The sequence below is a fragment of the Coregonus lavaretus genome, assembly GCF_964263955.1.
Source record: "Coregonus lavaretus genome assembly, chromosome: 19".
Taxonomy (NCBI): Eukaryota; Metazoa; Chordata; class Actinopteri; order Salmoniformes; family Salmonidae; genus Coregonus; species Coregonus lavaretus.
The window spans coordinates 39418514-39430803 of NC_140006.1; positions in this window are offsets into that span (position 1 = coordinate 39418514).

Consider the following 12290-nt stretch of genomic DNA (forward strand, 5'->3'; position numbering starts at 1 on the left):
CTGTGAAGCATTTATTTGGGCTGCAATATCTGAGGCTGGTAACTCTAATTAACTTATCCTCTGCAGCAGAGGTAACTCTGGTTCTTCCATTCCTGTGGTGGTCCTCATGAGAGCCAGTTTCATCATAGCTCTTAATGGTTTTTGCGACTGCACTTGAAGAAAATGTCAAAGTTCTTGAAATGTTCAGTATTGACTGACCTTCATGTCTTAAAGTAATGATAAATAGGGCTATCTTCTGTATACCTTGTCACAACACAACTGATTGGCTCAAACGCATTAAGGAGGAAATAAATTCCACAAATTAACTTTTAAAAAGGCACACCTGTTAATTGAAATGCATTCCAGGTGACAACCTCATGAAGCTGGTTGAGAGAATGCCAAGAGTGTGCAAAGCTGTCATCAAGGCAAAGGGTGGCTATTTGAAGAATCTCAAATATATTTAGATTTGTTTAACACTTTTTTGGTTACTACATGATTCCATATGTGTTATTTCATGGTTTTGATGTCTTCACTATTATTCTACAATGTAAAAAATAGTAAAAAATATAGAAAAACCCTTGAATGAGTAGGTGTGTCCAAACTTTTGACTGGTAGGGTATATCCAACAGCAGGATACTATCAGTTTACAGAGTCATGTTTAACAATATTTAAAAAAAGATTCACCAATATTTTTATTAATAATTTATGTTGCATGTAAATACGTTTTTATGCATGCATATGGTGTTATAGCAATTATTTTTTTGCACACGTTGATAATGTTTGTTTATTTCATTGCTATGTTCACCGCCAGCTGTCGCATAGACTTTGGACTGTCGTCCTCGCGTGTAAAGGCACTAGCCGCTTTGACTAGAGGGACAAGTGGTGTACTCTGCGATATTCCGCTGTCTGTCTGAAAAGCGCTATACTGTATTGTAATAGGAAGAGCTGTAGGTAATTCAGTTTAGAACAGATTAAAGTTAACGGTTCTATTACATCACCTTCCTTGGCTGACGTGTTTAACACTAACGATGTCATCATACATAGTACTGAAATATGTACTGTGTCCCTTCACTCCTAATCGTCCACATTAGCTTAATCAGGGGTGGGATGCCCGTATATACACTGATATGAGGTCAGGTTTTCCATTTACCCTCTAATAGTAGAAGGAAGGATTTGGGGAGGGTAAACTGATCCTAGACGTGTGATCCTAGAACTCTAGGAGATGGGGGCAGCTTCTTCCCAGATAATTTAATTGACCCTTTGTTCACTCCCAATGGCCATTCGTCGTCTATGTTGGCTCCAATAGCCCCTAGTCATCCATGTTGGCTCCAATAGCCCCTAGTCGTCCATGTTGGCTCCCAATGGCCCATAGTCGTCCATGTTGGCTCCAATAGCCCCTAGTCGTCCATGTTGGCTCCCAATGGCCCATAGTCGTCCATGTTGGCTCCAATAGCCCCTAGTCATCCATGTTGGCTCCCAATGGCCCCTAGTCGTCCATGTTGGCTCCCAATGGCCCCTAGCCGTCCATGTTGGCTACCAATAGTCCCCTGTAGCTCAGTTGGTAGAGCATGGTGCTTGCAACGCCAGGGTTGTTGGTTCGTTTCCCACGGGGGGCCAGTATGATAACGTATGCACTCACTAACTGTAAGTCACTCTGGATAAGAGCGTCTGCTAAATGACTAAAATGTAAAACGTAGACGTCCATGTTGGCCCCAGTTGGCCCCTAGTTGTTTTCGATCCGCTGGTGTTCCTGGTCGATCTCCTGGCCATCATCGAGGTGCAGGATGATGTAGGAAATGAGCTGGAACATGTATTGCCACAGCAGCAGGGCCAGGTACAAGTAGAAGTCACTACAGTCGACTGTGCACTGGTCGCCTGAGAAGTTGCTCTCACAATCACAGTGGAAGCCATTGGGGAGGTTGTGGCAGTAGCCTCTGTTATCACAGGGGCCCGATGTGCACTCATCAAAGTCTACCTCACACCTGTACAGAAGGGGGATTTTATTAAATATTATTTTTCATTAAGTAAATACAATTCATATTTGTATATTATTTATTTATTAATTAATTGCATTTAATAAAAAATGTATAACATGAATATACATTGTCATATACATTCAAACAATATTACAAGACAGACAGATATTGGGTCTCATTCACTAACCTTGAGTATGCACAGATTTGTGCTTCTACTGTGCGCAAGATTAAATGGAAATGTGTTTTTGAGTACAAATACATTTTACGACTGCCTCAGACCACTCGTACACACATTTTCTTGTTGAAACTAGTATATTAGCAATTCTATTGATGAATAATTTATCCAGTTAATGTTTAGATTCCAGTTAACTTTTTAAAATGTATTTTTTTACATTTGTTGTCTTACTTTGAGGAATTTAAAAGAAGGAAGTAATCCGGAAAAGTTATTTTCCAGTTCCTGTACGGTCATGCAAAGTATGTACATAGTAATATTAAAGTAACATAAACATGTTATTTTCGATTTAATTTATTGTGCATATTTTGACCTTACATATTAGTTTTTACAGTTTGCATGTTGTGATTATGGCATTCTGTTGAATATACTGTTCCCTATTATATAGTATCTGCTAGTAACAACATTTCTTAACCATATATCCTCACTGTTTTACATGCAGCGCGTAACTCAAAACAATACATAGAAAATAAATAAACAAGTTATACATACATAGATACACCATATGACCAAAAGTATGTGGACACCTGCTCGTCAAACATCTCATTCCAAAATCATGGGTATTAATATGGAGTTGGTCCCCCCTTTGCTGCTGTAACAGCCTCCACTCTTCTGGGAAGGCTTTCCACTAGATGTTGGAACGTTGCTTCCATTCAGCCACAAGAGCATTAGTGAGGTTCGGGCACTGATGTTGGGCTATTAGGCCTGGCTCGCAGTCGGCATTCCAATTCATCGCAAAGGTGTTCGATGGGTTTGAGGTCAGGGCTCTGTGCAGGCCAGTCAAGTTCTTCCACACCGAACTCGATAAAAACTATTTCTGTATAGGCCTCGCTTTGTGCATGGGGGAATTGTCATGCTGAATCGTCTAGAATGTCATTGTATGCTGTAGCGTTAAGATTACCCTTCACTGGAACTAAGGGGCCTAGTACGAACCAAAAACAGCCCCAGACCATTATTCCTCCTCCACCAAACTTTACAGTTGGCACAATGCATTGGGGTAGGTAGCGTTCTCCTGGCATCCGCCAAACCCAGATTCGTCCGTCGGACTGCATGATGGTGAAGCCTGATTCATCACTCCAGAGAATGCGTTTCCACTACTCCAGAGTCCAATGGCGGCGAGCTTAACACCACTCCAGCTAACGCTTAGCATTGCGCATGGTGATCTTAGGCTTGTGTGCGGCTGCTCGGTCAAGGAAACCCATTTCATAAAGCTCCCGACAAACAGTTATTGTGCTGATGTTGCTTCCAGAGGCAGTTTGGAACTTGGTAGTCAGTGTTGCAACTGAGGAATGACAATATTTACGAGCTACGTGCTTCAGCACTCAGCGGTCCCGTTCTGTAAGCTTGTGTGGCCTATCACTTCGCGGCTGAGTTGTTGTTGCTCCTAAACATTTCCACTTCACAGTAACAGCACTTACAGTTGATCGGGGCAGCTCTAGCAGGGCAGAAATTTGACGAACTGATTTGTTGAAAAGGTGGCATCCTATGACGGTGCCACGTTGAAAGTCACTGAGCTCTTCAGTAAGGCCATTCTACTGCCAATGTTTGTCTATGAAGATTGCATGGCTGCGTGCTCGATTTTATACACCTGTCAGCAATGGGTGTGGCTGAAATAGCCAAATCCACTAATTTGAAGGGGTGACCACATACTTTTGTATATATAGTGTATATATGGGGTTTCTATCAACATTTTGCTTAATTACTATAAAAAACATACAATACAGTACGAGTTCCCTGAAAACCATTCAACTTGTAAGGCACAAAAACAGCCTTCTACCATGATGGGCCATCAGAATGAAAATCAGAATGAAATAGACATTAGATATAGACATTAAAGGGGAAGTTCAGTATTTTACAACTTGATGTACAGTGAGGGGAAAAAAGTATTTGATCCCCTGCTGATTTTGTATGTTTGCCTACTGACAAAGAAATGATCAGTCTATAATTTTAATGGTAGGTTTATTTGAACAGTGAGAGACAGAATAACAACAAAAAAATCCAGAAAAACGCTTGTCAAAAATGTTATAAATTGATTTGCATTTTAATGAGGGAAATAAGTATTTGACCCCCTCTCAATCAGAAAGATTTCTGGCACCCAGGTGTCTTTTATACAGGTAACGAGCTGAGATTAGGAGCACACTCTTAAAGGGAGTGCTCCTAATCTCAGCTTGTTACCTGTATAAAAGACACCTGTCCACAGAAGCAATCAATCAATCAGATTCCAAACTCTCCACCATGGCCAAGACCAAAGAGCTCTCCAAGGATGTCAGGGACAAGATTGTAGACCTACACAAGTCTGGAATGGGCTACAAGACCATCGCCAAGCAGCTTGGTGAGAAGGTGACAACAGTTGGTGCGATTATTCGCAAATGGAAGAAACACAAAGGAACTGTCAATCTCCCTCGGCCTGGGGCTCCTTGCAAGATCTCACCTCGTGGAGTTGCAATGATCATGAGAACGGTGAGGAATCAGCCTAGAATTACACGGGCGGATCTTGTCAATGATCTCAAGGCAGCTGGGACCATAGTCACCAAGAAAACAATTGGTAACACACTACGCCGTGAAGGACTGAAATCCTGCAGCGCCCGCAAGGTCCCCCTGCTCAAGAAAGCACAGATACAGGGCTGTCTGAAGTTTGCCAATGAACATCTGAATGATTCAGAGGAGAACTGGGTGAAAGTGTTGTGGTCAGATGAGACCAAAATCGAGCTATTTGGCATCAACTCAACTCGCCGTGTTTGGAGGAGGAGGAATTCTGCCTATGACCCCAAGAACACCATCCCAACCGTCAAACATGGAGGTGGAAACATTATGCTTTGGGGGTGTTTTTCTGCTAAGGGGACAGGACAACTTGCAAGGGACGATGGACGGGGCCATATACCGTCAAATCTTGGGTAGGAACCTCCTTCCTTCAGCCAGGCCATTGAAAATGGGTCGTGGATGGGTATTCCAGCATGACATTGACCCAAAACACACGGCCAAGGCAACAAAGGAGTGGCTCAAGAAGAAGCACATTAAGGTCCTGGAGTGGCCTAGCCAGTCTCCAGACCTTAATCCCATAGAAAATCTGTGGAGGGAGCTGAAGGTTCGAGTTGCCAAACATCAGCCTCGAAACCTTAATGAGTTGGAGAAGATCTGCAAAGAGGAGTGGAACAAAATCCCTCCTGAGATGTGTGCAAACCTGGTGGCCAACTACAAGAAACGTCTGACCTCTGTGATTGCCAACAAGGGTTTTGCCACCAAGTACTAAGTCATGTTTTGCAGAGGGGTCAAATACTTATTTCCCTCATTAAAATGCAAATCAATTTATAACATTTTTGACATGCGTTTTTCTGGATTTTTTTGTTGTTATTCTGTCTCTCACTATTCAAATAAACCTATCATTAAAATTACAGACTGATCATGTCTTTGTCAGTGGGCAAACGTACAAAATCAGCAGGGGATCAAATACTTTTTTCCCTCACTGTAGATGGTTCCTTGCCCTGAAAGTAGTCTATGGGCCAGGAGAATCTGTAATCCATGGTTGTTTAATACAAATCATGTCGACACGCATAGAACTGAAATATGTACTGTATCCCTTCAGTCCTTATCGTCCACATTATCTTTATCGGGGTTGGGATGCCTGTAGATACACTGATCTGTGGTCAGTTTTTCCATTTATCCCCTAATGGTTAAGGTAAGGATTTGGGGAGGGTAAATTGTTCCTTCACCTGTGTCTAGGAGGTGAGGGCAGCTTCTTTCCAGAGTATTTAATCAACCCTTTGTCGCCCATGTTGGCTCCCAATGGCCATTCGTCGTCCATGTTGGCTCCCAATGGGCCCCTAGTCGTCCATGTTGGCTCCCAACAGCCCCTACTCGTCCATGTTGGCTCCTATTAGCCCCTAGTCATCCATGTTGGCTCCCAATAGCCCCTAGTTGTCTATGTTGGCTCCCAATAGCCCCTAATCATCTATGTTGGCTCCCAATAGCCCCTAGTTGTCTATGTTGGCTCCCAATAGCCCCTAATCATCTATGTTGGCTCCAATGGGCCCCTAGTCATCTATGTTGGCTCCCAATAGCCCCTAGTCATCCATGTTGGCTCCAATGGGCCCCTAGTCATCCATGTTGGCTCCCAACAGCCCCTACTCGTCCATGTTGGCTCCTATTAGCCCCTAGTCATCCATGTTGGCTCCCAATAGCCCCTAGTTGTCTATGTTGGTTCCCAATAGCCCCTAATCATCTATGTTGGCTCCAATGGGCCCCTAGTCATCTATGTTGGCTCCCAATAGCCCCTAGTCATCCATGTTGGCTCCAATGGGCCCCTAGTCATCTATGTTGGCTCCCAATAGCCCCTAGTCATCCATGTTGACCCCAATAGCCCCTACTCGTCCATGTTGGCTCCCAATAGCCCTTAGTCATCCATGTTGGCTCCAATGGGCCTCTAGTCATCCATGTTGGCCCCAATAGCCCCTAGTCGTCCATGTTGGCCCCAATGGGCCCCTAGTCGTCATCCATCTGCTGGTGTCCCCAGTCGATCTCTGGGCCATCATCGAGTTGCAGGATGGTGTAGGAAATTAGCTGGAGCATGAATTGTAACTGCACCAGGGCCATGTGCAAGTAGATGTCGTTGCAGTCGATCGTGCACTGGTCGCCTGAGAAGTTGATCCCACAATCACAGTGGAAGCCAATGGGGAGGTTTTGGCAGTAGCCTCCGTTATCACAAGGGCTTGACGCACACTCGTCAAAGTCTACCTCACACCTGTTACAGACAGGGGATTTCATTAAATACATTGTTATTTTATAATAATATTTTTATCATAAGACTAATGATGTAATATTAATTCATTAATAATTAATAGTATTTCATAATATTTTAGTATTTTAATAATGTCAATGATATTATTATTCATATACATTGGTACAATATTACAAGACAGACAGATTTTGGGTGTCATTCACTAACTGTGAGTATGAACAAATTTGCGCTTATAGTTAGAACAAATTGACAAACAGTTTGGCGTTCTTCATTTTTTAAATTCCCCCCAGCTCCCGATCCCATTCCCCCAGCTCCCCATCCCATTCCCCCAGCTCCCCATCCCATTCCCCCCAGCTCCCCATCCCATTCCCCCCAGCTCCCCATCCCATTCCCCCCAGCTCCCCATCCCATTCCCCCAGCTCCCCATCCCATTCCCCCAGCTCCCCATCCCATCCCATTTCCCCAGCTCCCCATCCCATTCCCCCAGCTCCCCATCCCATTCCCCCCAGCTCCCCATCCCATTCTCCCCAGCTCCCCATCCCATTCTCCCCAGCTCCCCATCCCATTCCCCCCAGCTCCCCATCCCATTCCCCCCAGCTCCCCATCCCATTCCCCCCAGCTCCCCATCCCTTTCTCCCCAGCTCCCCATCCCATTCCCCCCAGCTCCCCATCCCATTCCCCCCAGCTCCCCATCCCATTCCCCCCAGCTCCCCATCCCATTTCCCCCAGCTCCCCATCCCATTCCCCCCAGCTCCCCATCCCATTCCCCCCAGCTCCCCATCCCATTCCCCCCAGCTCCCCATCCCATTCCCCCCAGCTCCCCATCCCATTCCCCCCAGCTCCCCATCCCATTCCCCCCAGCTCCCCATCCCATTTTCCCCAGCTCCCCATCCCATTCCCCCCAGCTCCCCATCCCATTCCCCCCAGCTCCCCATCCCATTTTCCCCAGCTCCCCACCCCATTCCCCCCAGCTCCCCATCCCATTCCCCCCAGCTCCCCATCCCATTCCCCCCAGCTCCCCATCCCATTCCCCCTAGCTCCCCATCCCATTCTCCCCAGCTCCCTATCCCATTACCCCCAGCTCCCATCCCATTCCCCCCAGCTCCCCATCCCATTCCCCCCAGCTCCCCATCCCCATCCCCCCAGCTCCCCAACCCATTCCCCCCAACTCGCAATTTCATTCCCCCCAACTCCCCCCCCCCCCCCCCCAGCTCCCCATCCCATTCCCCCCAGCCCAGCCCAGCTCCCCATCCCATCCCCCAGCTCCCATCCCATTCCCCCCATTTCACCCCCCCCAGCTCCCCATCCCATTCCCCTCAGCTCCCCATCCCATTCCCCCCAGCCCAGCTCCCCGTCCCATCCCCCAGCTCCCATCCCATTCCCCCCAGCCCAACTCCCCCATCCCACCCCCCCAGCTCCCCATCCCATTCCCCCCAGCCCAGCTCCCCATCCCATCCCCCCAGCCCAACTCCCCATCCCATTCCCCCCAGTCCAACATCACCCCCAACTCCCCATCCCATTCCCCCAAAGAGAGCATCCTGACTGGTTGCATCACCACCTGGTATGGCAACTGCTTGGCCTCCGACCGCAAGGCACTACAGAGGGTAGTGCGTACAGCCCAGTACATCACTGGGGCCAAGCTTCCTGCCATCCAGGACCTCTATACCAGGCGGTGTCAGAGGAAGGCCCTCAAAATTGTCAAAGACTCCAGCCACCCTAGTCATAGACTGTTCTCTCTGCTACCGCACGGCAAGCAGTACCGGAGTGCCAAGTCTAGGTCCAAAAAACTTCTCAACAGCTTCTACCCCCAGGCCATAAGACTCCTGAATAGCTAATCATGGCTACCCAGACTATTTGCACTGCCCCCCCACCCCCACCCCCCACCATATATTTTTATGCTGCTGCTACTCTGTTAATTATTTATGCATAGTCACTTTAACTCTACCCACATGTACATATTACTTCAACTACCTCAACTAGCCGGTGCCCCCGCACATTGACTCTGCACCGGTACCCCCCTGTATATATTGCCTCCCTACTGTTATTTTATTTTACTTCTGCTCTTTTTTTCTCAACACTTTTTTGTTGTTTTATTTTACTTTTTTATTAAAAAATAAATGCACTGTTGGTTAAGGGCTGTAAGTAAGCATTTCACTGTAATGTCTGCACCTGTTGTATTCGGCGCATGTGGCCAATAACATTTGATTTGATTTGATCAATCTACACACAATACCACATAATAACAAAGCGAAAACAGGTTTTTAGAAATGTTTGCAAATGTATTTTAAAATAAAAAACAGAAATACCTTTATTTACATAATTATTCAGACCCTGTGCTATGAGACTCGAAATTGAGTTCAGGTGCATTGTGTTTCCATTGATCATTCTTGAGATGTTTCTACAACTTGATTGGAGTCCACCTGGGGTAAATTAAATTGATTGGACATGATTTGGAAAGGCACACACCTGTCTATATAAGGTCCCACAGTTGACAGTGCATGTCAGAGCAAAAACCAAGCCATGAGGTCGAAGGAATTGTCCGTTGAGCTCTGAGACAGGATTGTGTCGAGGCACAGATCTGGGGCAGGGTACCAAAAAATGTCTGCAGCATTTAAGGTCCCCAAGAACGCAGTGGCCTCCATCATTCTTAAATGGAAGAAGTTTGGAACTTCAAAGACTCTTCCTAGAGCTGGCTGCCCGGCCAAACTGAGCAATCTGAGTAGAAGAGCCTTGGTCAGGGAGGTGACCAAGAACCCGATGGTCAATCTGACAGAGCTCCAGAGTTCCTCTGTGGAGATGTGAGAACCTTCCAGAAGGACAGCCATCTCTGCAGCACTCCACCAATCAGGTCTTTATGGTAGAGTGGCCAGACGGAAGCTACTCCTCAGTAAATGGCACATGACAGCCCGCTTGGAGTTCCAAATTCTCTAAAACGACATTGGAGGTGGCTTATTTTGCACATTTTAGAGTGGCCTTTTATTGTCCCCAGCACAAGGTGTACCTGTGTAATTTCACGCTGTTTACTCAGCTTTTTGTGCGTATGGAACATTTCTGGGATCTTTTAATTCAGCTCATGAAACATGGGACCAACACTTTACATGTTGCGTTTATATATTTGTTCAGTATAGTTCTGTCTTGACTTTTAAGAGAGTAGTCGCTACCTGGTCTGAAAAAAGTGTTTGTTGGGGACCGGTGGAGGCTGCTGATGGGAGGACGGCTCACAATAATGGCTGGAACGGAGCAAATGGAATGGCATCAAACACATGGAAACCATCTGTTTCATGTTTTTGATGTATATTGTATATTCCGTTCCAGCCATTACCACGAGCTCGTCCTCCCCAATTAAGGTGCCACCAGCCTCCTGTGCTGGGAACGCTCTAATGTCCTTAACAACTTTTCAAATTCTGATATCTTCTTCAATTGTGATTTATTCAGCCCAGATGCAAATGCAGTTCCATTATTTTTCCTAAAACCTTTAATGGCGTACCATAAAATCTGAGGATCATCGACTGAATTTTTGTTAATCATTATTAATGAATTCAATTCAGTTTCAAATTGTTCACAGAAAGTAGGATTTTGTCATAAGGAAACATTAAAGCCCCATCTTGTGGCTCTTTTAGGAGATTCTGAAATTTTAATCTGGCAGGAATAAGCATGATCATCAAGACAGCCTCATCTGTCGCATTTCTATTTTCTTGACTAAAGAAAATAGAGGAGTAGATAACATTAGGAAATCGATTGGGGAGAATGTTTTGTGCCTGTTTGAACAGAAAGTGTACTCTTTTGCTTTAGGGTTATAAGCTCGCCAGGCATCAATGAGGTTGTAATCAGAGAATATATGTTGGAGAGCCTTGTTTGCCTGTGGATTGCAGTTGGTCATTTTAGATTTGTCTCACATGTCCAGAATGGCATTCATGTCTGTCCCAATAACCAGTTGGAATTCAGTTAATTCTAACAATATGCTGTTCAGAGAATCAAAAAAACGTAAGATCATATGAACTTCGAGCATACACATTAATAAAGGCAATTTTCTTTCCATTATGGATACCATTACAGGAAAGTGATTCTGCCTTCTTGGTCTTCGCCTTTACCAAGGATGGTGATTTTGAGTTTCTTATGTATCATTATGATTACACCCTTAGTTTTGTTTAGGGCTGATGAAAAACCAGCCAGTTTGTATAAATGGTTCTCTATTCTATATTTGTCCTTTTGGAGCAGGTGTGTTTCCTGGAGCATTGCTATATCAATATGGTTTCTTGCTAGAATATCAAGACAGCTGGAATGTCTGATAGGAATATTAACACCTTTCAAATTCCACGAGAGAATAGCTAGTGTTGCCATTGTTCTTCTAGAATGTGTTGATAAGCTCATGGATGTAAAATAGAAAAGCAGGACCCACAGGAAACCCACCCATTGGTTGCTCCCCACCCAGAAGACCCTTTCTATAAACTGTTTCCCCTTCCCATTCCCTTGCGGTGCGCAATGTTAATTGGGGGGGGGACAAATCTTCTCCTGCCTGAACAATTCATAGAAAAGATTGCTCATGAAGGAAGTTGGGTTGCCCGCTTCCACACCAGTTTCAAGTCCTGTGATCTGCACATTGAATTAACGGGACTGATTTCCAAGTGATTCCATTTTCTCTTTTAGGAGTTTGATTATCCCTTCCAACATAGCTTGTGCTGTTTCCAGGTCATGGAGTCGCACATCTGTCGCATTGGCTGTCTTCTCCAGACTTTCCACTTTGGTTTAATAGGTATCCACTTTAGCAGTGAGCACTGGCAATGATTCATTTACTCTCTCGTATAGTAGCAGCCAGCTCTTTCTGTTGTCTGGTGTTGAGAGACGTCACGTTCACACAGTTGAATTCTAGCTGCTGGAACGTAATGGACCTGCTAGGTATTTCTTATCACACAATGAATGTCCCACACCTTAATTTGATGTTTAGTATTGAGTTTTAGGAAATAAGTCTGTTAATTCATAGTAATTAGCAAAAGAAAGTCACGAAAAGGTCACTCGTTTCAAAGCATGCCACCGGAACCAGAAACCTAACAGCAGCCCTTATCAGAAATGTGTTCTTGAGAACAAACGCATTCTACAACTGTCTCAGACCACTCGTATGCACATTTCCTTGTTGACACGAGTCAATTTACAAATGAAAATGTTAAACTTTCCATGTATTTATTTTAATAGACATCAAATCTCAATTTTGATTGAACTGCTGACAGATGCATTCTTTAGGAGAAGTATAGTAATGGTACAGTATGACAATACTGTATGTGATCCTGTGTGGCTCAGTTGGTAGAGCATGGTCTTACAATACCAGGGTAGTGGATTCGATTCCTGCTGGTTGTAAGGCACAAAAACAGCC